Genomic DNA, 23,748 nt, shown 5'->3' with positions numbered 1-23,748 from the left:
GATAGATTGGGAAGGGCTGTGTCAAAACTTATGCCAAATATGTGGCGACCCCTAACGGGAGCAGCTGAAAGAAGAAGACTTAGAAGAGTGCATAAGGTGTACCTACTAAAATGGTTCTGGTCTCTTAAAGGAGAACTGAAGTCATTTTTAAACTTGCTTTATTTCTTAATTAGCGTGTTATTCAATTACGGTTTCGGTTTTAGTAACCTTATATCGTGGCTCGTGTAAGGGCCAGTTAAGCAATAATAATTTAAGTTAAAAACAGTTAAAAATGAATGATGATAATTTCATTTTTATTCATACAGGCTTAGAGTATGTTAGTTTAAAATACATAATTAGTAACAAAAAAAAAGGAACGTAGAAAAGAGTTTTAGAACATAGAAAAAATAACATAGAAAAGAGTTCCATGTTCTAAATCTTATAATGTGACATCACTATAGTGGTACAGTGGGGCAAAAAAGTATTTAGTCAGTCACCAATTGTGCAAGTTCTCCCACTTTAAAAAGATGAGAGAGGCCTGTAATTTTCATCATAGGTACACTTCAACTATGAGAGACAGAATGAGAAAAAAAATCCAGAAAATCACACTGTCTGATTTTTAAAGAATTTATTTGCAAATTATGGTGGAAAATAAGTATTTGGTCAATAACAAAAGTTCATCTCAATACTTTATTATATACCCTTTGTTGGCAATGACAGAGGTCAAACGTTTTCTGTAAGTCTTCACAAGGTTTTCACACACTGTTGCTGGTATTTTGGCCCATTCCTCCATGCAGATCTCCTCTAGAGCAGTGATGTTTTGGGGCTGTCGCTGGGCAACACGGACTTTCAACTCCCTCCAAAGATTTTCTATGGGGTTGAGATCTGGAGACTGGCTAGGCCACTCCAGGACCTTGAAATCCTTCTTACGAAGCCACTCCTTCGTTGCCCGGGCGGTGTGTTTGGGATCATTGTCATGCTGAAAGACCCAGCCACGTTTCATCTTCAATGCCCTTGCTGATGGACAGTGCTGGGAATAACGGCGTTAGAGTATAACGGCGTTACTAACGGAGCCACATTTTGGGTAACGGAATAATTACTTAGTTACTTAATCCATATTTGTATCGCCGTTACCGTTACTCGGGAAGTAACATGATGCGTTACAATTTGATATGGGCGCCTTGACAACATGAGCATTGGCAACACGGTACCGCAATATATAATAATAATTATGTACCAATATGGCTTTTACATTCTCCCATTCACCCTTTGAATGCAAGAGAACAAATCGTGATTTGCTAAGATGTTCTAGGTGGGTGGAGTCGATTGTGTTTTCCCGCTACGCACACACACGCGCACACAGAGATGGGGAAGAGACAATGGCAGCACCAAGCCGCAAAGTCGCATTTTCGAACTGGAAACACCGGCATAATTTCACGCTGGTTGAAGTCAAAGGCAATAATGTTTATGTCCAATGCAAACTGTGCCCTGGAAACAAAGTTCTGTAAATGCGTTAGTAACTGCGTTACTTCACTAGAAAAGAACAGTTATCCTCGTTTATCTGTAAGCAAAAAAAAAAAAGTAACGCAATAAATACTTTTCCTGGTAACTAGTTACTTTTCTAGTGAAGTAACGCAGTTACTAACGCAATTACTTTTTTGGAGAAGTAACTAGTACTTGTAACTAATTACTTTTTCAAAGTAATGTGCCCAGCACTGCTGATGGAAGGAGGTTTTCACTCAAAATCTCACGATACATGGCCCCATTCATTCTTTCCTTTACACGGATCAGTCGTCCTGGTCCCTTTGCAGAAAAACAGCCCCAAAGCATGATGTTTCCACCCCCATGCTTCACAGTAGGTATGGTGTTCTTTGGATGCAACTCAGCATTCTTTCTCCTCCAAACATGACAAGTTGAGTTTTTACCAAAAAGTTCTATTTTGGTTTCATCTGACCATATGACATTCTCCCAATCCTCTTCTGGATCATCCAAATGCTCTCTAGCAAACTTCAGACGGGCCTGGACATGTACTGGCTTAAGCAGGGGGACACGTCTGGCACTGCAGGATTTGAGTCCCTGGCGGCGTAGTGTGTTACTGATGGTAACCTTTGCTACTTTGGTCCCAGCTCTCTGCAGGTCATTCACTAGGTCCCCCTGTGTGGTTCTGGGATTTTTGCTCACCATTCTTGTGATCATTTTGACCCCACGGGGTGAGCTCTTGCGTGGAGCCCCAGATCGAGGGAGATTATCAGTGGTCTTGTATGTCTTCCATTTTCTAATAATTGCTCCCACAGTTGATTTCTTCACACCAAGCTGCTTACCTATTGCAGATTCAGTCTTCCCAGCCTGGTGCAGGTCTACAATTTTGTTTCTGGTGTCCTTTGACAGCTCTTTGGTCTTGGCCATAGTGGAGTGTGACTGTTTGAGGTTGTGGACAGGTGTCTTTTATACTGATAACAAGTTCAAGCAGGTGCCATTAATACAGGTAATGAGTGGAGGACAGAGAAGCCTCTTAAAGAAGAAGTTACAGGTCTGTGAGAGCCAGAAATCTTGCTTGTTTGACCAAATACTTATTTTACCGAGGAATTTACCAATTAATTCATTAAAAATCCTACAATGTGATTTCCTGGATTCTTTCCCCCCATTCTGTCTCTCATAGTTGAGGTCTACCTATGATGAAAATTACAGGCCTCTCTCATCTTTTTAAGTGGGAGAACTTGCACAATTGGTGGCTGACTAAATACTTTTTTGCCCCACTGTAACTATGGTAACTGACTGTGTATACCTTAAGTTTCGAGTCAGAACACGGTGGAAGCAACACAGTCTTTTGACCGTGCACCAGACCTTGTGATTTACCTTGTTGTTTTTAAGTAAACATTTTAGAAAGACAAGGGAAGTTGTCATGTCTCGTTGCTCGCGTGGAAAAAGAGTGTTTTTTTTTTTTTTTTTGACTGACTCCAGAAGTGGTACAGTAAACAAGGAAGAGCTAACGGAGTGCCATTACAACTTGTATTGGCAAATAATTGCAATTAAATATTGCACTTATTGGCCTATTTGGTTTTTAGCCGTGTTGAATTTAGTTCGTTTGGTCCACGGCAGGCGTCGCTTATCCGCGTGATCTTCACGAGACTTGTGCGAGACTTCGAAACGTAAAGTGTCTACCAGGTGTCAGTGCCGCCATTTTAAAAACTGTTTTCCAAACGAAATGGTGCACAAAAACGAGTTTAAATGACAATTACTGCCGACTTTTTTCAAACTTTCCTGATCGCTATCAAAACAAACAAAACTTCCAGCTTGATTACATCAGCATTTGAAAGAGGGCGCGCGTCTTTTGACAACATTGGCAGATGTCGGTCACTTTGATTTCTGCTGTACGTTTTACTTCCATCCTACAATGTCTTGCACAGGTCTCAACGAATCTCATTTACGGCCGTTGCTTTGACATATGGACTGATATATTACAGTGCGTATTTCAGACTCTCATAACTTGCTATAACAGTGACGAAATAGCGATCAAAAATGCATTCCGATATTTAATAAAATGAGAAATACAATTTTGATAATAAAAATATTGCCTTCAGTTCTCCTTTAAAGGTAATTCAGGTAACTTCCCTGTTACCTAAAATGTCTTTCTGGACATTTTATCACTTGTTTTCATTCAAACAGAAACTGCGAGTTGGTCTAGTGGTTAGTATGTCTGCCTCTTGATTGGGAGATCGCGAGTTCTACTCACGGTCGGGTCATACCAAAGACCATCATAAAAATGGTACCTACTGCCGTCTGGCAAGGCACGCTGCAATACAGATGTGAGTGGGGAGTCAAACTCTCATGGTTACCAGAGGACACGCCCCCCACTGTAACCCTAGCTATGTAATAAGCGAGAGGCCGAGGGCTACGGAAACGGAGATCGGCGCCGCCCTATGCGCCACATAGCGTAGGAAGGACTTTGATTTCATTCAAACAATGTTGTTAGTCCTCAGAATCTAGCTGTGCAACACTGAGTTATGGATATTGTCATTCAAAATGGTTCAAAACTTGAATTTGTCCTGTTTGGTTTAATTTCGAAGCGATGTATCCACTCGATCTCAGCCTCGGTTGGTCATATGGTGTCTAAGTGATGTCACAATCTTGGATTCTCTCGTGTAATTTGTATTCAGAGCGCGATATTTGAACCTCGGAGAAAGTAACCTCAAATGGCAGCGCAAAGCGAAGATTTATTTTAAAAGAAAAACAATCTGTACCGGGGTGTAGCTGGGGTCCTGGGGTGCCCATGACCCCTCCCCCTTGTCAGACCATACTTTTTTTTTTCCAATAGCTGCATAAGAAAATTAGAAAAGCGCCCACTGTAATTTTTCTAACATTTCTTTTTAAACTAGATTGTCACCTCAGCCTCATTAGGGTTTCTATAACCTTGTATGGACTTCTTGTGGTTTGAGCGTGAAAACCCAGTTCTGTGCAAGTGCAACACGATCGCCTTTCACCCGTAGTCAGCTGGGATAGGCTCCAGCTTGCCTGCAAACCTGTAGAACAGGATAAAGCGGCTAGAGATAATGAGATGAGTCTGGAGCCAGATTCGTGACGTTATCTGCGGAAGCGCCAGCAGGCTGCGCGAGCTTTGAACAGTTTCAGTGCACAGCCTGTGTAGACCAAGCGCTCCCATTTCTCTCTCATTGTCCGGTCTTTTGGGAAACGATGAGTACTAATCCCATCAAGATTGGTGTTGCTACACCCTCCTACGATACGTCTGTTAACCATTTTAATAATTACGCTATAACGTTGAAGAAATTTGCAGAAAACCGCCAGGTTGTTTTCTCAAACAAACCAGCGCTGACGTAGGATTCAGAAGGAGGCGTCCCGCACGCGACGTCACGAAAATCAATGTTTGCCGGGAAATCCAAACGCCAAGTTTTTTCAGAGGCGGACCAATTCGCCTCAGATGGCTTGATTTCAACTGAATTTTTCTGGTATTGCGCAAGGTAAAAAAAAAAAAATTGCACAGAATTCAGAATGTTACAGATATTTGACCAACGTTTAATATAAAATAGGAGAATTACATTGATCTTACTCCTGAATTTACCCGTGATATGCAGTTTAATGCGCAGACTGACTCCGAATTTGACTTTGAAGCCCATTTCTATGGAATGGGGAAATAATGGAGCCATGCAGATGAATAACTAGTATGCAAATTAGGTTGTGACGTCATCTAGAGACTTTATGAGCTTGCTTTCTTTACTTTCCCCTGAAAACACTGCAGAGCTCTTTAGCATGTGGGACACTAGACAGTGCACGTGGCCTCGCGCGTTTCGAAAATAGAACCTCTCTCCATCCCTCCCTCCATCCCCCTCTCTATTTCTCTCTCTCTCTTTCTCTCAGTGGAAGCTGGAGATCAGCACACCGAGTGGGGCTTTTCCGAGTTGATAAACTTTCTCACCTGGAATTAAAAAACAACACCGGAGGACGAGTTGCATCTTTTGTGACCAAAACCAGCAGAAATTAAGGAGAGGCGCATTTAACAAACCGGGCCGGTGTGAAGACCACAAATACACAGGTGAGCCTTTTATTCAGGTGTTCTGGGAGACATTTGTGCAGTTTGGAGTTGCGTCGTTTTTATGATAAAGACTTGCTGCTGAATCCTGCCATGTCACGATTTGTGCGTAAGACTGCGCCAGAGCGCGCGCTCCGTGGCCCTGTGCTCACGCACTTCTTTTCGGTCCGTCAGCCCGGAGGCGCGCGCGGGGTGTATCGGGGCGGGGTTTAGGACAGGAATATTTATGGCGAATGGCCAGGTGCGGAAGGGGGCGGGGCTGTTGGGGGGTTCATGTTCAGCATGACTATATTAGGAAAGTGTCCGTGTCATTCGCTCTCGGGATGGACTCGCTTTCCAGAGTCGACTCTTTAAGTGAATCGAATCAGAGCTGCATTCGGAACATATTATCTCTAGCCGCTTTATCCTGTTCTACAGGGTCGCAGGCAAGCTGGAGCCTATCCCAGCTGACTACGGGCGAAAGGTGGGGTTCACCCTGGACAAGTCGCCAGGTCATCACAGGGCTGACACATAGACACAGACAACCATTCACACTCACATTCACACCTACGGTCAATTTAGAGTCACCAGTTAACCTAACCTGCATGTCTTTGGACTGTGGGGGAAACCGGAGCACCCGGAGGAAACCCACGCGGACACGGGGAGAACATGCAAACTCCGCACAGAAAGGCCCTCGCCGGCCCCGGGGCTCGAACCCGGACCTTCTTGCTGTGAGGCGACAGCGCTAACCACTACACCACCGTGCCGCCCGACTTAAGTCATAATTATGCGAAACCTTCTCATATTTCATATTTATGTCATTATTACGAGAACATAAGTTATGAGATACTAAGCCCAAATTATGAGATGATAAATCTCAGCTCATCATTATCTCTAGCCGCTTTATCCTGTTCTACAGGGTCGCAGGCAAGCTGGCGCCTATCCCAAATCATTATTATTATTATTATTATTATTATTATTATTATTATATAGTAAAGCGAAGTTATGAGATCCTAAGCCTAAATTATGAAATACCAAGTCATAATTGTTAGATACTAAGCCCAACTTATGAGAAGTCATAATTAGATAGTAAGCCCAAATTTTGGGATACCAAGTCAAAGTTATTAGATACTAAGCCCAAATTATGAGATATTAAGCCCAATTTATGAGAAGTCATATTTATGAGACACTAAGCCCAAACTGGGAGATAACAAGTCACAATTATTAGATACTAATCCCACATTATGAGACGTCACAATTATTAGATACTAAGCCCAAATTGAGATACTAAGGCCATCTTATGATATAACAAGTTATAATTATTAGATAGTAAGCCCAAATTGAACTACTAAACCCAGCTTATGAGATAACAAGTCACAATTATTATATACTAAGCCCAAATTATGAGATAACAAATCATCATCATTATTATTAGGGCCCGAGCACCGTTCGGTGCGAAGACCCTATTGTTTTTCGAAGGATTATTATTATTATTAGGGCCCGAGCACCGTTCGGTGCGAAGACCCTATTGTTTTTCGAAGGATCTTCTTATTCTGCCACGTTTGGCCTTATTTGAGGCATTTCCCATGCACGAAAACTCATGAAATTTGATACACACATCAGTCATTGTCACCGCTACTCAGCCACAGACTTATGGCCCAGGGACTTCATAGCGCCCCTTTTTCCATTTCCCATTGAAATGAATGGGTAGAACTTTGGAATGATGATGTCATAAGGCCATTTGGAGTGAAATTACACGTGGTCATTTTTAACGTACTCCTCCTAGACGGTTCATCAAATTCATGTGAAACTTGGCAAACATGATGCCAGGATATTACTGAAGTTGAATTGCTAAGGGGGTGGCACGGTGGTGTAGTGGTTAGCGCTGTCGCCTCACAGCAAGAAGGTCCGGGTTCGAGCCCCGGGGCCGGCGAGGGCCTTTCTGTGTGGAGTTTGCATGTTCTCCCTGTGTCCGCGTGGGTTTCCTCCGGGTGCTCCGGTTTCCCCCACAGTCCAAAGACATGCAGGTTAGGTTAACCGGTGACTCTAAATTGAGCGTAGGTGTGAATGTGAGTGTGAATGGTTGTCTGTGTCTATGTGTCAGCCCTGTGATGACCTGGCGACTTGTCCAGGGTGTACCCCGCCTTTCGCCCGTAGTCAGCTGGGATAGGCTCCAGCTTGCCTGCGACCCTGTAGAAGGATAAAGCGATAGAGATAATGAGATGAATGAATGAATTGCTAAGGGATTTTTGATATGTTGTAATATGTTGAAATATTATAACATATAATATGCCAAGATATTGCTGAATGTTGAACTTGATATCTTGTAATCTGATTCTGATACTCTAGCTGTTATGGGCCTGTCTGGTATAGCGCCACCAACTGGCCAAGGAAAGAATAGGGCTTTGAATATGTCTTTTGACACATGATGAATTTTAACATGCTCCTCCTAGACAGTTCATGAGATTCATGTGAAATTTGTTATACGTGATGCCAAGATGTTGCTGATATTAAATTGCGAAGGGATTTACCCGTATGATATCTTGTAATATGTTGAAATGGCCTTATGATTTTAATATCTTGCCACATAAACAGGAAACGTGTCAGAAAGCCACAGTGCATTGACTGTACGGTCGGACACTTCTTACTTCAATAGATATTATGATTATTATGATAACCTGACGCCCAATGGGCCTGCCTGTTATAGCGCCACCACCTGGCCAAGCAGGAAATGTGCCAGAAATTGGCAATGCCTTAACTGATTGATCTGACACTTTACAAAATATTGTGTATTATGATTGTGATGATATTCACATGTGTAATTCAGATATGCCTAGCACAGTGCCACCATCTGGCCAAGCAGGAAATGGGGAAAAATGTTCAATTCATTGATGGATTGATCTGAAACTTTACAAAATATTGGGTATCGTGAGTCTCATGATATAACATATACAATTCTGTGCACACTCATACACACACTCACAGTCGTATGCATATTTATGCATACACACACACAAGTATGCACTCACATGCACATGCAACATCTATGAGCACACTCACACACACTTTCTCTCTCTCTCTCTCTCTCTCTCTCTCCCTCTGACAAACAGACACACACGCGCGCACACAATAATAGCGGCGCTCCAGCGGAGCACCATACCTAAGAAAAAATGGTAAACCCATCGAGTTGAATTTTTTGTGGTTTGTCCGTACGTGTACCACCAGTCATACACACCGCCTAGTGGTCAGTGTTAGTAATTACCAGTCATACACACCGCCTAGTGGTCAGTGTTAGTAATTACCAGTAATACACACCGCCTAGTGGTCAGTGTTAGTAATTACCAGTCATACACAACGCCTAGTGGTCAGTGTTAGTAATTACCAGTAATACACACTGCCTAGTACCCAGTGTTAGTAATTACCAGTCATACATACCGCCTAGGCACGGTGGTGTAGTGGTTAGCGCTGTCGCCTCACAGCAAGAAGGTCTTAGAAGCAAGAAGCAAGAAGGTGTACCCCGCCTTTCGCCCGTAGTCAGCTGGGATAGGCTCCAGCTTGCTTGCGACCCTGTAGAAGGATAAAGCGGCTAGAGATAATGAGATGAGATGAGACATACCGCCTAGGCACGGTGGTGTAGTGGTTAGCGCTGTCACCTCACAGCAAGAAGGTCCGGGTTCGAGCCCCGTGGCCGGCAAGGGCCTTTCTGTGCGGAGTTTGCATGTTCTCCCCATGTTCGCGTGGGTTTCCTCCAGGTGCTCCGGTTTCCCCCACAGTCCAAAGACATGCAGGTTAGGTTAACTGGTGACTCTAAATTGAGCGTAGGTGTGAATGTGAGTGTGAATGGTTGTCTGTGTCTATGTGTCGGCCCTGTGATGACCTGGCGACTTGTCCAGGGTGTACCCCGCCTTTCGCCCGTGGTCAGCTGGGATAGGCTCCAGCTTGCCTGTGAGATAATGAGATGAGATGAGACACACCGCCTAGTGGCCAGTGTTAGTAATTACCAGTCATACACACCGCCTAGTGGTCAGTGCTAGTAATTACCAGTCATACACACCGCCTAGTGGCCAGTGTTAGTAATTATCAGTCATACACACCGCCTAGTGGCCAGTGTTAGTAATTACCAGTCATACACACCGCCTAGTAGTCAGTGCTAGCCAGTAAAGAAATAAAACAAAAGAGACTGGCTATGATATAAGAAAATTCTACAACCCAGAAACAGATGGGAGCTCCGCTTTTAGGCAGTGCCTAAATCTATATATTAGTGACCTGCCATCATTGTGCATTTTGTTGCAGACATATGAAAACTCTGCATGTACACACACACACACACACACACTGCAGACACAGGAAAGCTAAACTTAAGATTACAGCGTGAGATAGAGATAAGGAGGAGACACGTATAGTTTTATACATATATAAATTTAAATTTTCACACCACAGAAACACACACACACACACACACACACACACACACTTACAGTCTTTGTCTGTCTATCTCTCATCCGTCAAGCAGTCATGGCATTTGCACATCACCTTTGAACATTTGATGAATATATGACGTGACTGTTTTGTTGGGTGGCGGAATGTCCTGGGTTGCGGAACCACACGTGCGAGGGCCCATCAAGGCCGCTAGCGGCTTTAATTATTATTATTATTATTATTATTATTATATAGTAAAGCAAAATTATGAGATCCTAAGCCTAAATTATGAAATACCAAGTCATAATTATTAGATACTAAGCCTAAATTGAACTACTAAACCCAGCTTATGAGATAACATTCTTAATTTCCCTGAGGGAACCCTCCCAAAGGGATCAATAAAGTTTTATCTAATCTAATCTAACAAGTCACAATTATTGGATACTAAACCCAAATAATGAGATAACAAGGCACGGTTTTTAGATAGTAAACCCGAATTATGAGATACTAAACCCTAATTGAGACACTAAGCCCAACTTATGAGATAATGTCATAATTATTAGATAGTAAGCCCAAATTATGAGATACTAAGCCCAAATTATGAGAAGTCATAATTATTAGATAGCCCAAATTATGAGATGCCAAGTCAGTGATTAGATACTAAGCCCAAATTATGAGAAGTCATAATTATTAGATAGTAAGCCCAAATTATGAGATGCCAAGTCAGTGATTATATACTAAGCCCAACTTATGAGATAGTAAGCCCAAATTATGAGATACCAAGTCAGTTACTAGATACTAAGCCCGAATTTTGAGATACTAATCCCAACTTATGAGAAAATGCCATGATTATTATATACTAAGCCCAAATTATGAGAGATTAAGCCCAATTTATGATATAACATCATAATTATTAGATAGTAAGCCCATATTGAGATACTGAACCCAAATTAATTGATACTAAGCCCAACTTATGATATAATGTCATAATTATTAGATAGTAAGCCCACATTATGAGCCACTAAACCCAAATTATGAAATACTAAGCCCAATTTATGATATAATGTCATAATTATTCAATACTAAGCCCAAATGATAAGAATCAGATTTTTTTTGCCAAGTACATTCTTACATACAAGGAATTTGCTTTGGTGATTGGTGCTTGAACAGGTAATATAGACTTTAGCAAAGACAAAAGTAGCTTATATACATGGAATAAAAAAATAAGAAGAATCTAAAATATACAAATTTGAAAAGTGGACATATTTAAAGGGTATGTGTATGAGTTGTTTTGAAGTGCAAGCTGTACAGTATGTCCCAGAATGTGCAAAAATAGGTCACATGATGATGAAGAGGAGTCATGATATGAATGTGTGAGAGGAAGAGAATAGAGAATGAGATACCAAGTGAGATAGGAGATACCAAGTCATAATTATTAGATATTAGGTCATTTATTATGAAAAACCTTTATTCATTATCATGGTATCATGATTCCATAAGAAACACATGTGGATGAAACAGAACACACGGTCTACCACTGACCAAACCCACATCATGCTTTACTGCTCTGTATTTATAACCTACTTGTTGAAATCTTGAATCTGATTGGTCAGAAGGTGCTGATACATTTTCTATCACAGCAGCTCTGACAATAAACAGCAGGCTCACAATCAAATTACAGGTTTGTCTTTATGCATTACTTCAAACAAACTAAAGCGAAAGAAAGATCATTATTAAAAAAAACAGCATAATTGTTGACATGGTGAATCTTTGGGTAAGGAGACAACCGTTTAACATTTATGGAAGGAGTCTCCAGTATCAGCGCTTGGGATTAGTCAGGGATTTGCACTTTGTCACAGGTTTCTCTGTAACTTTTTTTTAATTAATTTTTTTGTCTTAACTTTAAGAGAGACTGATAAGAGGACGACAGTTTATCACTGCAATAATGTAAGTGATAAGAGTGATACCTAACTTGTTTTATAGACATTTCCACAACATTAAATGTAACTATAAATGGTTAAAAATTTTAATATTTGACAAACCACTGTGGTGTAAGTAGAAATGAAACGCTTCAGCACGTGCTGTTATTGTAAAACTTAAAGGTGGTAACAATACCACGTCACAATTCCTCAGCGTTGATTATTTTCCTATAACAGCACACCCCATCATGCTTTATTCCTTACTAAACTATGAATAAGGAAAAGTTTCCGTTTGTGATAATTGTTAGCTACCTAGCTAAGACTAGGTACAATTCATACACATACAAGGTGCCTAAGACTTTTGCACAGGTACTGTATGTGTATGAATTGAGTCAAAACATTAGAAAAACATTTTTGAGTTCCAAACGGGGGGCAGCATGGTGGTGTAGTGGTTAGCGCTGTCGCCTCACAGCAAGAAGGTCCGGGTTCGAGCCCCGTGGCCGGCGAGGGCCTTTCTGTGCGGAGTTTGCATGTTCTCCCCGTGTCCGCGTGGGTTTCCTCCGGGTGCTCCGGTTTCCCCCACAGTCCAAAGACATGCAGGTTAGGTTAACTGGTGACTCTAAGGCTACATCCACACGACAACGGCAACGAGATGTTATTTAAAAAAATATCGTGTCCACATGGGCAACGATCAGTAAAATATCAGGTTCATATGGCAACGCAACGCTTGCTGAAAACGATGCAATACACATGCCACACCTCTAGGGGCGGTGTAAGACAGTCCCTTCGGAGACACCAGAACAATAGAAGAAGTAAGGACGCATGCGCATAAACTATTATGCGCGAGACTTCATATTAGCCACAAAGTCAGAAAAATCTGTTCGTAAAATTACATTATAATGACCAAATACAATGAAAAGTATTTTTCCAGTCTCACCTGTGAAAGGTAATCCCATGTGATCTCGTTTGGACGGCAAACCTGTTGGTACAGTTAAACGCAGCACATGAATGAGGCATCTTTATTCTCCGCTTTGACCTATCCAATATGGCGGCGAGGATGACGTATGATTCTACGCGGAAGGCGGCGTCTTTAATGGTCCGGAATAAATTGAATGCTACACGTTGATGGATTAATTTGCTTTTCTACGCCCTTTTTGAGGAATGTATTGTAGGACTTAAACCAACATCTGAAGAGGTGAGATCGCTCCTTTTTTTCCCTATTTTTGCTGGCGGGATTGACTCTGCCCTAAGGGCTATTCTCTCTCTCTCTCTTTGCACCATTACACAATAAATATTCACAGTGAAAATATTTTGTAAGCGCGTTTCATGAACCAAGTTATAGGATTTGTTGACAACTCGCATCGAGTTCGTTACACTTCTACCCGGCGTGAAGCACTGACAGTCATGTGGTTGTGACGTCATCGTAAACAAATCCGTTCTACTCATCCAGACGACTTTGCAACGGCAACGTTGCCAGATCTTTCCACTCTGGAACCCGTTCTCAAAAGATTGCGTTTTGGGGCACCCAAAACGCCGGTGCCGTGTGGACGCCAGGCCGAAACAATAAACAATTGTATCGGATTCACCTGAATCCGTTGCCGTGTGGACAGGGCCTCAATTGACCGTAGGTGTGAATGTGAGTGTGAATGGTTGTCTGTACCTATGTGTCAGCCCTGTGATGACCTGGCGACTTGTCCAGGGTGAACCCCGCCTTTCGCCCGTAGTCAGCTGGGATAGGCTCCAGCTTGCCTGCGACCCTGTAGAACAGGATAAAGCGGCTACAGATAATGAGATGAGATGAATGAGTTCCAAACGTTCACGCTTTTTTTTCCAGCACAAAATTAAACGTTACAGAACAAAAAAAAGTTTGTATCTGAGCAGCATACTACATAAGAGACCACTTTTTCAAATTAAAAAAGAAAACATAATGAAGGCTGCTGGGTTTTGGTGCAAAATGAAGAAGCGAGTGTGACAGAAAGTGTCCAGAAGAACTGTGGCTGGTTCTGTAAGATGCTCAGTAAAACCTACAGCTCATTTCCTTATCAAACTGCACTCACTGGACCTGAAACTACTATTTATTTTAAAGCAAAGGGTCGTCTGACACCAAATACTGACTTTCTTTCATTTATTAGCTCATCCGGCCGACAGGTGATGAGTTTATGCCATCATGTGTTGTCCGTCATCTGTCCGGCGTCATCCACATTTCACGAAAATCGCTGCTTCTCTCTCAATTCTTCACCAATTTTTATTCTTTTTGGCAGGAAGGTAGGTCTGCCTGGGGTGCATATAATAGCTTCTACCCAAATTTGCATAATTGGAATTAATGAAGATATGGCGTAATTAATCAATCCCTAACGAACAGTTTCCACACAAATCGCTTCTTCTCCCTCAATTCATCAATTTTGATTCTTTCTGGCATGAAGGTAGGGGAACCTAGGGTGCATATAACTTCTACCCAGATTTGCTTCATTACAATTATTAATGAAGTTATGGACTAATTAAGCCTTAATTCAACAGCAGTTCAACAAAAATCGCTTCTTCTCGGTCAATTCCTCGCCGTTTTTAGATTCTTTCTGGTAAATAGGTCGGTATTCCTAGGGTGGCTATCACTTCTGTATATAGCTTGTATATAGCTTGCAACATTTATTGCGCCCGTAAGGTGGCCCGCTTTAGATCGTTCCTTCTGGACTAGACGGGGCGGAGTGAGCTACGCCGTCAATGACGGCCTCGTTATGGCTTACTTCTTACTCTCTATAGTATTTTTTTTTTTTAATGTTGAAACATTTCATTTCATTATTTTTTTTAAGCCATTTTTGGTCCACAGCATTTCTTTACATACATGTGCATAAGAATTTTGCACAGGACTGTAGCTAAGTGAAGCTAGTTATTTGTAAAGTCCAACTTTCTTTCTGACAGACAGCACTCTTAATGAGTAAAGATGTAAAAAGCTAAGTCATTCGATTCATTCATTTGTTCATGCTTGAGAATCGGTTCAACTGAATAAAAGTCATTTGAAAAAGAAGCGACTCGTCTGTGAAGCTGAAGGGAGACGGCTTCGCACTCTGGGGACTCTTCTTTTGTGGCGGTGGGAGTCTGATTAATGAGGCGTTCCTAAGTGTGTCACTATTTTTATTGTGCGTCTCACTGCATTTGCACTGCACAATCTTTTACATTTCTCTTCAATTCCCAGGGGAACCGTCAGGGCCTTTGAGGCCTTCGGAGAAGCCCAAACATGTCAGCATTTCAAATCTTATATTTAATTTCTTTCATAATTATTCTCTTCTAATTCTAATTTGGCCTCATTTTCTATCAAATGTGCTTCAGAAATGAAAGGACACAAATTACTGTCCTGAAAACATTAAAATCGAGTTATTTGATGAGATTTTGTTTGTTGTCTCTAGGCTGAGAAGAGTTTCGAGCTGCTCACTCATTGGTTAGGACTTCATTGCCGGAACAGAAGGCCATGGCAGTGTATGTTTATGTAGGAAGTGACAGATGAATTAACCAATCAGATTTTGATTTATAGTGGGAGGGACCAAAAATTTGTCATCCTCGGCCTCCTTGAACCCCGACACGAGCTTAACCGTGAGTCGGCGCCGTCAATGCAGCAGTGAAGTCACCTTCCAGCCAGTGTAGCGTTCATCAGTAGTGTTAGCGAATGCTAATAAAGCAGTCAAGCCAGTGCTATCTATCGAGAGCAAGTAGCACAGACTAACAACCGAGAAACTAAGATTTCTGTCTCCGGACTCCTCTTCCATGCCGCTCGCAACAGTAGTTTTCACTCAGACTTAAGTATTCATTTCCTTGATAAATTTACTTAGTTACTTTTAAAACCAACATCGACAGCTACACACAATGGAGTAGCCCAGCAGCCTGATGCTAATCCCTTGCAAAATCCTTTACCCTGGTGCTTTTTATTATTACGCCTCCGCCACCGTAAGGTGCAGGAGGCATTATGTTTTCGGGTTGTCCGTCTGTCCGTGCGTCCGTCCCGAAACCTTGTGATCCATCCGTCCATGCATGCGTCTGTGCATGCGTCCGTCCCGAAACCTTGTGAACGCGATATCTCAAAGGCTAATGAAAGGAACTTCACCAAACTTTCACCATTTGTGCGCTTTGGGACAAACATGAACTGATTAGATTTTGAGATCAAAAGGTCTAAGGTCAAGGTCACTGTGAGGTCAAATGTCTGTCCGAAAACCTTGTGAACACAACATCTCCAAGGCTAATACAAGTAATTTCACCAGGTCAAGACTACTGTGAGGTCCAATGTCCATCCCCAAATCACAGCTTAATAAGGCGTGTGGTCTCCCGGGCGGAGGCATCCCCATCGACGCCGTTGGCGTCGAGTTCTATCTAGTTTGGTGTCTGGCTAAGTTTTGGCTGAGCTTAAGTCCCAGCTCTAATAGTAACAGTTCACCACTGCTTTAATTGACCTGTTTATCATAAAATTGTGGCAATAAATTGACTAATGCTCAGCCTCACCTAGTCCCTCTTGTCACTGACCTTATAAACAGATCTAATTTATTGACTCCATAGTAACAAGCTTAACCTTTCAGACTGTTATGCGATTAGAGGAATATAAATTAGGGACAAGTTTACGATCACGATCACTCAGCAGATAGCTACATCCTGCTCATTACTGATCCCATGTGAAGCTCGCTGAGGGTGTGAGTCTGTCAGTGATGGAGCCGTGCCTGTTTGTTTTTGTCATCTGTCTGTCTTGCGAAGCTTCCCAGAATAACATCATGACAGTTTAACACAGCAACTAGGCAACAGCAAAACACAAAAATACACACAGCTTTAATATAAAGTTGTCCTGGAAAGTTCAGAGCGAACTGTAAGCTGAGGAAAAGCTCTTTAAACATAAAACAAAGCATTATGAAGAAAGAATTTCGGAAGGAAATGAAGTGAAACCGAAAGCGCAACTTCAGTTTTGTCTCCAAGTTGATTAATCGGGAATAAAAACCTTTGGCAAATCGTGATCAATAACTGCTCAACAACAAGAAGTTCATTTGAAATAAATGAAAGGCCAATACTATTTAAAGTATTTTACCATTCTGATTATTTTGTCGAGCCACAGGGTGTTGCAGTGATGAATGAATGAATGAACTGGTCACGTGTGATGGTTGACGATCTCTTGTTTTACGACTAACACTACTATTTGCTGATGTCACAAATCCACTAGCTGCATGTCGTGCTCTCATTTCTCTCTGCGAGCTGCTGGTGGATGTTTCTCTGATGTTTACACAGATGTGGTTATGACAAATTACCAATCTAAAGCTAGAGGTAAGGTGGTGGGGACACACATGGTGCTCCTTTGAGTTTCCCTGGACCAAAAATTTGAACTACTGTTGCGGTAGGATTACGTGGATGCCTTACGATGGACAGCAAAAGAACAGGATGTTTTTTTTTTTAATTTAAAATCTGTTCAAAAATATAGGAGAAGGAGATGAAGGAGTGAAACGAGACCATCAGTGACGGCGTAACTCACTCTGGCCCCGTCTAGTCCAGAAGGATTGATCTAAAGTAGGTCTCCTTCCTTGCGCAATAAATGTTGCAAGCTATATACAAGCTATATATAGAAGTGATATCCAACCTAGGAATACCGACCTATTTACCAGAAAGAATCCAAAACGGCGAGGAATCAACCGAGAAGAAGCGATTAATTAGTCCATAACTTCATTAATAATTGTAATGAAGCAAATCTGAGTAGAAGTTCTATGCACCCTAGGTTCCCCTACCTTCATGCCAGAATCAAAATCGGTGAAGAATTGATGGGGGAGAAGAAGCGATTTGTGTGGAAACTGCTCATTAGGGAGTGATTTAATTACTCCATATCTTCATTATTAATTGCAATTATGCAAATTTGGGTAGAAACTATTATACGCACCCCAGGCAGACCTACCTTCCTGCCAAAAAGAATAAAAATCAGTGAAGAATTCAGAGAGAAGAAGCGATTTTCATGAAACGTGGATGACGCCCAATGGACGACGGAGAACACACGATGGTATAAACTCTATCCTCACCTATCAGCCAGATGAGCTAACAAGAGAGATAAGGATGGAGAGGCTGAATGTAAATGCAGACCGAGAACAAAGGGGGAAATTGTCTTACCAAGCATCAGGTGATAGTGAAGGCAAAATAGTCAGTAATTTGAATCTGAACAGTGGCGTTAATTGTCGTTAATTTAATTTAAACCTGTCACAGTTTCACCTCCAACACCAGCTAACATCGCAATCACAATGTACCTCATCCTAACCTCACGCTCATTATATAAACGCACAACGGTCTCTTCTGTCCTTGTATAGTTTGTAAACCTTTATATTTATCATCAAATTGGATCAAATTTATTTATTTATCAATTGTAATTTGATCAAATTGAATATTGTGTTGAACACAAACAGAAATTCACAGCAATAAAACCTTCACTGTCCACGTCATTCATAGCGAGTTACTTCCGAACATCCTGAAGCTCTTTCCACTTAAACGATTTTTTTAGTCAATCCTGCAGAAATCTCCACTCAAACCAGGACTTGGAGTTGTTTTGAAGGGGTCAAAATGGTGACCAAATTGCGTGTTTAAATTTAGAAATTGTCTTGGGATTTCATCACTTTGTTTTCCCAAGATAACGACATCATAAAGCCAAGATCTTCCTGAGAAATTCAATGTGCAGAGGCTTAAAGATAGACGGCCTTTCGATTTCATAAAATCAGTGAAATTTAGTTAATGCCCGCCCAAACAAAGTTTGACGGGGGATATAGAAATGGGTTCCGTCCGTCCGTCCGGTCACGTTTTTGTTTCCGGGCCATATCTTTAAAACTACTGAAGATATCTTCATGAAATTTTGTATACATGTCAAGCAACATGTGAACTGATGCCTTTTGCCTATTTTGGATTTTTTTTAGAAAGTATTTTTCAAATTTTTACATAAAAAATAAAATTTGACTTAGTTTCTAAAAGCAATGTTTGTTTCCGGAGCATATATCCAAAACTATTCACGATACGGATTTGAAACTTGGTGTACATGTTAACAAGGTGATGTAGATGTGCCTTTTCATACTAAGAAATTTGAGAAATTTTAATTTATGTTTCCATGGAAACAATTTCTGACTTAGGCCCTGTCCACACGGCAACGGATTCAGGTGAATCTGATAAAATTGTTTATCGTTTCGGCCTGGCGTCCACACAGCACCGGCGTTTTGGGTGCCTCAAAACGAAATCTTTTGAGAACGGGTTCCAGAGTGGAAAAATCTGGCAACGGAGCCATTGCGAAGTCGTCTGGATGAGTAGAACAGATTTGTTTACGATGACGTCACAACCACGACTGTCAGTGCTTCACGCCGGGTAGAAGTGTAACGAACTCGATGCGAGTTGTCAACAAATCCTATAACTTGGTTCATGAAACGCGCTTACAAAATATTTTCACTGTGAATATTTATTGTGTAATGGTGCAAAGTGAGAGAGAGAGAGTGAGAGAATAGCTCTTAGGGCAGAGTCTTTAGTCCAAACACTTGGAAGCAGTACCAAACCGCGCACCGCCCGTGCGCTTTCCAAAAACAAAAACAATCCCGCCAGCAAAAATAGGAAAAAAAAAAAAGGAGCGATCTCACCTCTTCAGATGTTGGTTTAAGTCCGACAATACATTCCTCAAAAAGGGCGTAGAAGAACAAAGTAATCCATCAACGTGTAGCATTCAATTTATTCCGGACCATTAAAGAATTCTGGAGGATATCAGAATGTTGGCGTACCGGCTTCCATCTACCCCCATTCATTCCTCTTTCCGCGTCTTTCATTTTACGCTATTGATTAATAATCAAAACTTTATGTAGCTAATGCTACAGAAGAAGGGGTTTATGCGCATGCGTCTACTTCTTCTATTGTTCCGGTGTCTCCGATGGGACCGTCTTACAGTGCACGTAGAGGTGTGGCATGTGTATTGCATCGTTTTCAGCAAGCGTTGCGTTGCCATATGAACCTGATATTTTACTGATCCGTTGCCCATGTGGACGCGATATTTAAAAAAAAAATCTCGTTGCCGTTGTCGTGTGGATGTAGCCTTAGTCTCTCAGGTTAGTCTTAGGGGTAGGTTTTGTTTCCGGAGCAGAACTTGAAAACTGAGTGGTGTGGTCTTGAAATTTGGTATATGTGTTGATTAAGTAATGTATATGTGCCTTTTGATACTAAGAAATGTGAGATTTTAATTTTTAGCTCACCTGGACCAAAGGTCTGGTGGGTTTATGCCATGGGCTGCTGAGGTCCGTGTAAAGCGGTAGGGTTGGTTTCCTGCAGTAGAACTTGAAAAATGTGACAAATAATATCTTGAAACTTGGTATATAGTTGGTATACAGGGCGGGGGATATAGATGACTCTGTCTTCTTGTTCCCTCTGAAATGTGGTCATTGTGATACATGTTTATTTCTGTAACATCTCACAAAATATCAGGTTATTCTGTGGCTGGGAAGTTATTTAATTTGAGGGGATTAAAGCAAATAATGTGCATGAAATCGCTCGCTTCGCGCAGTCAAGCAGACAGAGGAAGTCCGTGTGTGTGTGCAGGTTTACCTTTGAGCGTGCACTGACAGTTCCATCGTTCTGTCGTTAAACGAACAGCTGATCACACCGAGGTGCTCGCTGAGCGCCGATATTTATTAGTTTGATATTTCCTGCGTTTCCTTTCCTTCGTATATAACATAACGTCTTTTCTTCTCACTTTCTTTCCGTTACTGTAGTCGGTCTTTCACGTTTCATTCACACACTCACGTCCTCCATTTTTCTCTCCTGTTTCAAATTTCTATCCCAAAATGCCTTGCGCAAAATAGGGAAAGCCCACCACGTGATCTATAACGTAGTTTTTAAAATGGGTCATGTCAAAGCAGACAAGAATGGTGGACAGTAGTCAGACAGAACTGAAGAAGCCTTTCGGATGAGAGGTGAAACGTCTTCAAGCGAGTCCAGTTGCCTTCTTTAGCACCTACAGTTTACGATAACCTGGATGACTGAGAACCTTCACAGACTTTTTGAGCATCACTGCCTTGGTATTGTGCATTATCATGCTGGAAATGTCTGTTCGCAACCATTAAGGGTCGTCGTCATCATGCTATTCAGATGTTCCTTAGGGGTATCAGGGGCTCTAATGTGTAGCAGGAAGATGTTCACCATTTACCACACCATCACACTGGACTGGACTGTTCAGCTCAAACATAATGTCTTCATGGACTCTTGTTACTTGCTCCAAATTGCAATCTACATCAACCTGATGGTGAAGGAACCTGAATTTGTCCATTGGTGCGCATGGTTTCTTATTCTCTAACCGAGTTTACTTATGAGCAGTGCAACTATAATTGTTCACACTATCAACAAGAGATCCCAAGAATGGAGGAGTCTTTTGGGTCTGTGAGCCCATGAGGGACACTAGTCAATCATGGGTCTCAGGCTACATCCACACGACAACGGCAACGAGATTTTTTTTTTTAAATATCGCGTCCACATGGGCAACGGATCAGTAAAATTTCAGGTTCATATGGCAACGCAACGCTTGCTGAAAACGATGCAATACACATGCCGCACCTCTACGTGCGCTGTAAGACGGTCCCATCGGAGACACCAGAACAATAGAAGAAGTAGACGCATGCGCATAAACCCCTTCTTCTGTAACATCAGCCACATAAGGTTTTGATTATTAATCAGTAGCGTAAAACGAAAGACGTGGAAAGAGGAATGAACGAGGGTAGATGGAAGCTGGTACGCCAACATTCTGATATCCTCCAGAATTCTTTAATGGTCCGGAATAAATTGAATGCTACACGTTGATGGATTACTTTGTTCTTCTACGTCCTTTTTGAGGAATGTATTGTTGGACTTAAACCAACATCTGAAGAGGTGAGATCGCTCCTTTTTTTTCCCTATTTTTGCTGGCAGGATTGTTTTTGGAAAGCAGTGAAAATATTTTGTAAGCGCGTTTCATGAACCAAGTTATAGGATTTGTTGACAACTCGCATCGAGTTCGTTACACTTCTACCCGGCGTGAAGCACTGACAGTCATGTGGTTGTGACGTCATCGTAAACAAATCCGTTCTACTCATCCAGACGACTTCGCAATGGCTCCGTTGCCAGATTTTTCCACTCTGGAACCCGTTCTCAAAAGATTTCGTTTTGGGGCACCCAAAACGCCAGTGCCGTGTGGATGCCAGGCCGAAACGATAAACAATTTTATCGGATTCACCTGAATCCGTTGCCGTGTGGACAGGGCCTCAGTGAACTCATGTATACCAGAGGGCCTTTGAGGCCTTCAAAGAAGGCCCAAATATATCAATATTTCAAATGTTATATGTAATTTCTTTTATTCTTTCATAATTTCATGATAATTATTCTCTTCTAATTTTAATTTGGCCTCATTTTTTATCAAATATGCTTCATTAATGAAAGGGTTACTGTCCTGAAAACATTAGTTATCCAATGAGATTGTTTTGTTTGTTGTGTCTAGGCTGAGAAGAGTTTAGAGCTGCTCACTCATTGGTTAGGACTTCATTGCCGGGACAGAAGGCCATGGCAGTGCATGTTTATGTAGGAAGTGACCGATGAATTAACCAATCAGATTTTGATTTATAGTGGGAGGGACCATAGTTAATAGAGGGGAATGGTTAGGAAACCCGGCAAACTTCAAAGGATCGTCCTATCGTTTCGTATTTGAGGTTGAACTGTACCATCATGTGACCACGACTGTGCACACCGGCTAAACAAACATATAGGACGACAGTGAATTTAGAGACGATTTTGAGTTAAAACTCATAATTTTAGAAGCGAAAGAAAACTTAAAAACAAAACATTTAAAAAAAAATATACGATGAGTAAAAATAATTTAAAATAAGTCTTAATTATTGTAAAAAAACGCCATCAATTTACCTATTTTCTAACCATCGTCGTTTTACGATACGGCAATCAAAGCCAAATACTGAAGGCTTATCAAAAAAAAAATCTTTGCCCCAGATTTCCTGGTTGTTATTTCTTTAAGAAGAATAGTAATAAAAGCCAGAATCTTTCAAATCAAGCGATCTGAGAAATAGGGAAAATTTGGCATCTCGTAGAGGTGAGCTTCAACAGTTCGAAACTGAGTATAAGTTAAACAATTCTAAAATTGTAAAAAATGTCTGAGATTTGATTTTTTTTTTTACTTCGATTTCAAGACATAAAAAATATTGATACTCGATGTTTTGGGACCTTTTATTATCCCAGTAGCTTTTAAAGTACGTACAGCGTTTATTCAATTTTTGCTCATAATATTTTCAGTGAGCTTCGCGCTACTTTACTCTTGTTGCGAAATGTAAACAAACACGGAATCGAAGCACGAGCATGTTGCGGTTTGAAAACGTTGATTTTAAACCAAAATTCTTAGAATATTCTCAATAAACTGTAAAAATACATCGCATGCATAGTCTTTTCTATAGCAAAACAGGGTTCGTGTGCACGGTAAATGTCACGTGACGTATCATAACGTTGAACAAAGAGTTAGTCCTTTGAAGTCTGCCGGCCTTCCTAACCATCTCCCTGGGAGCAATTCCAGCGTTATGGACGTGACACTTGAACTAAAAATGGCAACAAATGACCCAGTGCATGTTTTATTGTCTCCCAGTATTTAAACAGGTGTTGCATATTTTAAGGCTGTACCATACTGGAGAAGTGATAGAACCAGAACAATTCCCATAGTACATCTAGGGCATGCCAGAAAACGCCAATAAAAGATGCGTTATGGATGTGACAGAAAAAGTATCACTTTTCTTGGGTGACTGTACATTTTTATCAAACTCTGTGAAATTGTAAACCTAATGTCGAAATGGAGATATCCATTTGATAGAGGGGTCCAAGGTGAATATTAAAAAATCTTTGTTTAAAATATTTTGTATTTCA

General features: G+C 41.3%; 1 protein-coding gene across 1 annotated transcript in view; it reads left to right on the top strand.

Annotated features, from left to right (window-relative positions):
- Window positions 1-5,358: 5,358 nt before the first annotated feature.
- The window catches only part of coro6 (coronin 6), a 44,062-nt gene continuing 25,672 nt past the window's right edge, over window positions 5,359-23,748 (top strand). Inside the window, exon 1 of the mRNA XM_060936403.1 lies at window positions 5,359-5,527. The gene's annotated coding sequence lies outside the window, so the exon portion shown is untranslated. The remainder of the gene's footprint in view (window positions 5,528-23,748) is intronic.

Source organism: Neoarius graeffei, chromosome 12, assembly GCF_027579695.1.
Source record: "Neoarius graeffei isolate fNeoGra1 chromosome 12, fNeoGra1.pri, whole genome shotgun sequence".
Classification (NCBI taxonomy): domain Eukaryota; kingdom Metazoa; phylum Chordata; class Actinopteri; order Siluriformes; family Ariidae; genus Neoarius; species Neoarius graeffei.
Note: the sequence above shows the minus strand (reverse complement) of the source record. Positions and strands in the feature narration are given on the sequence as shown.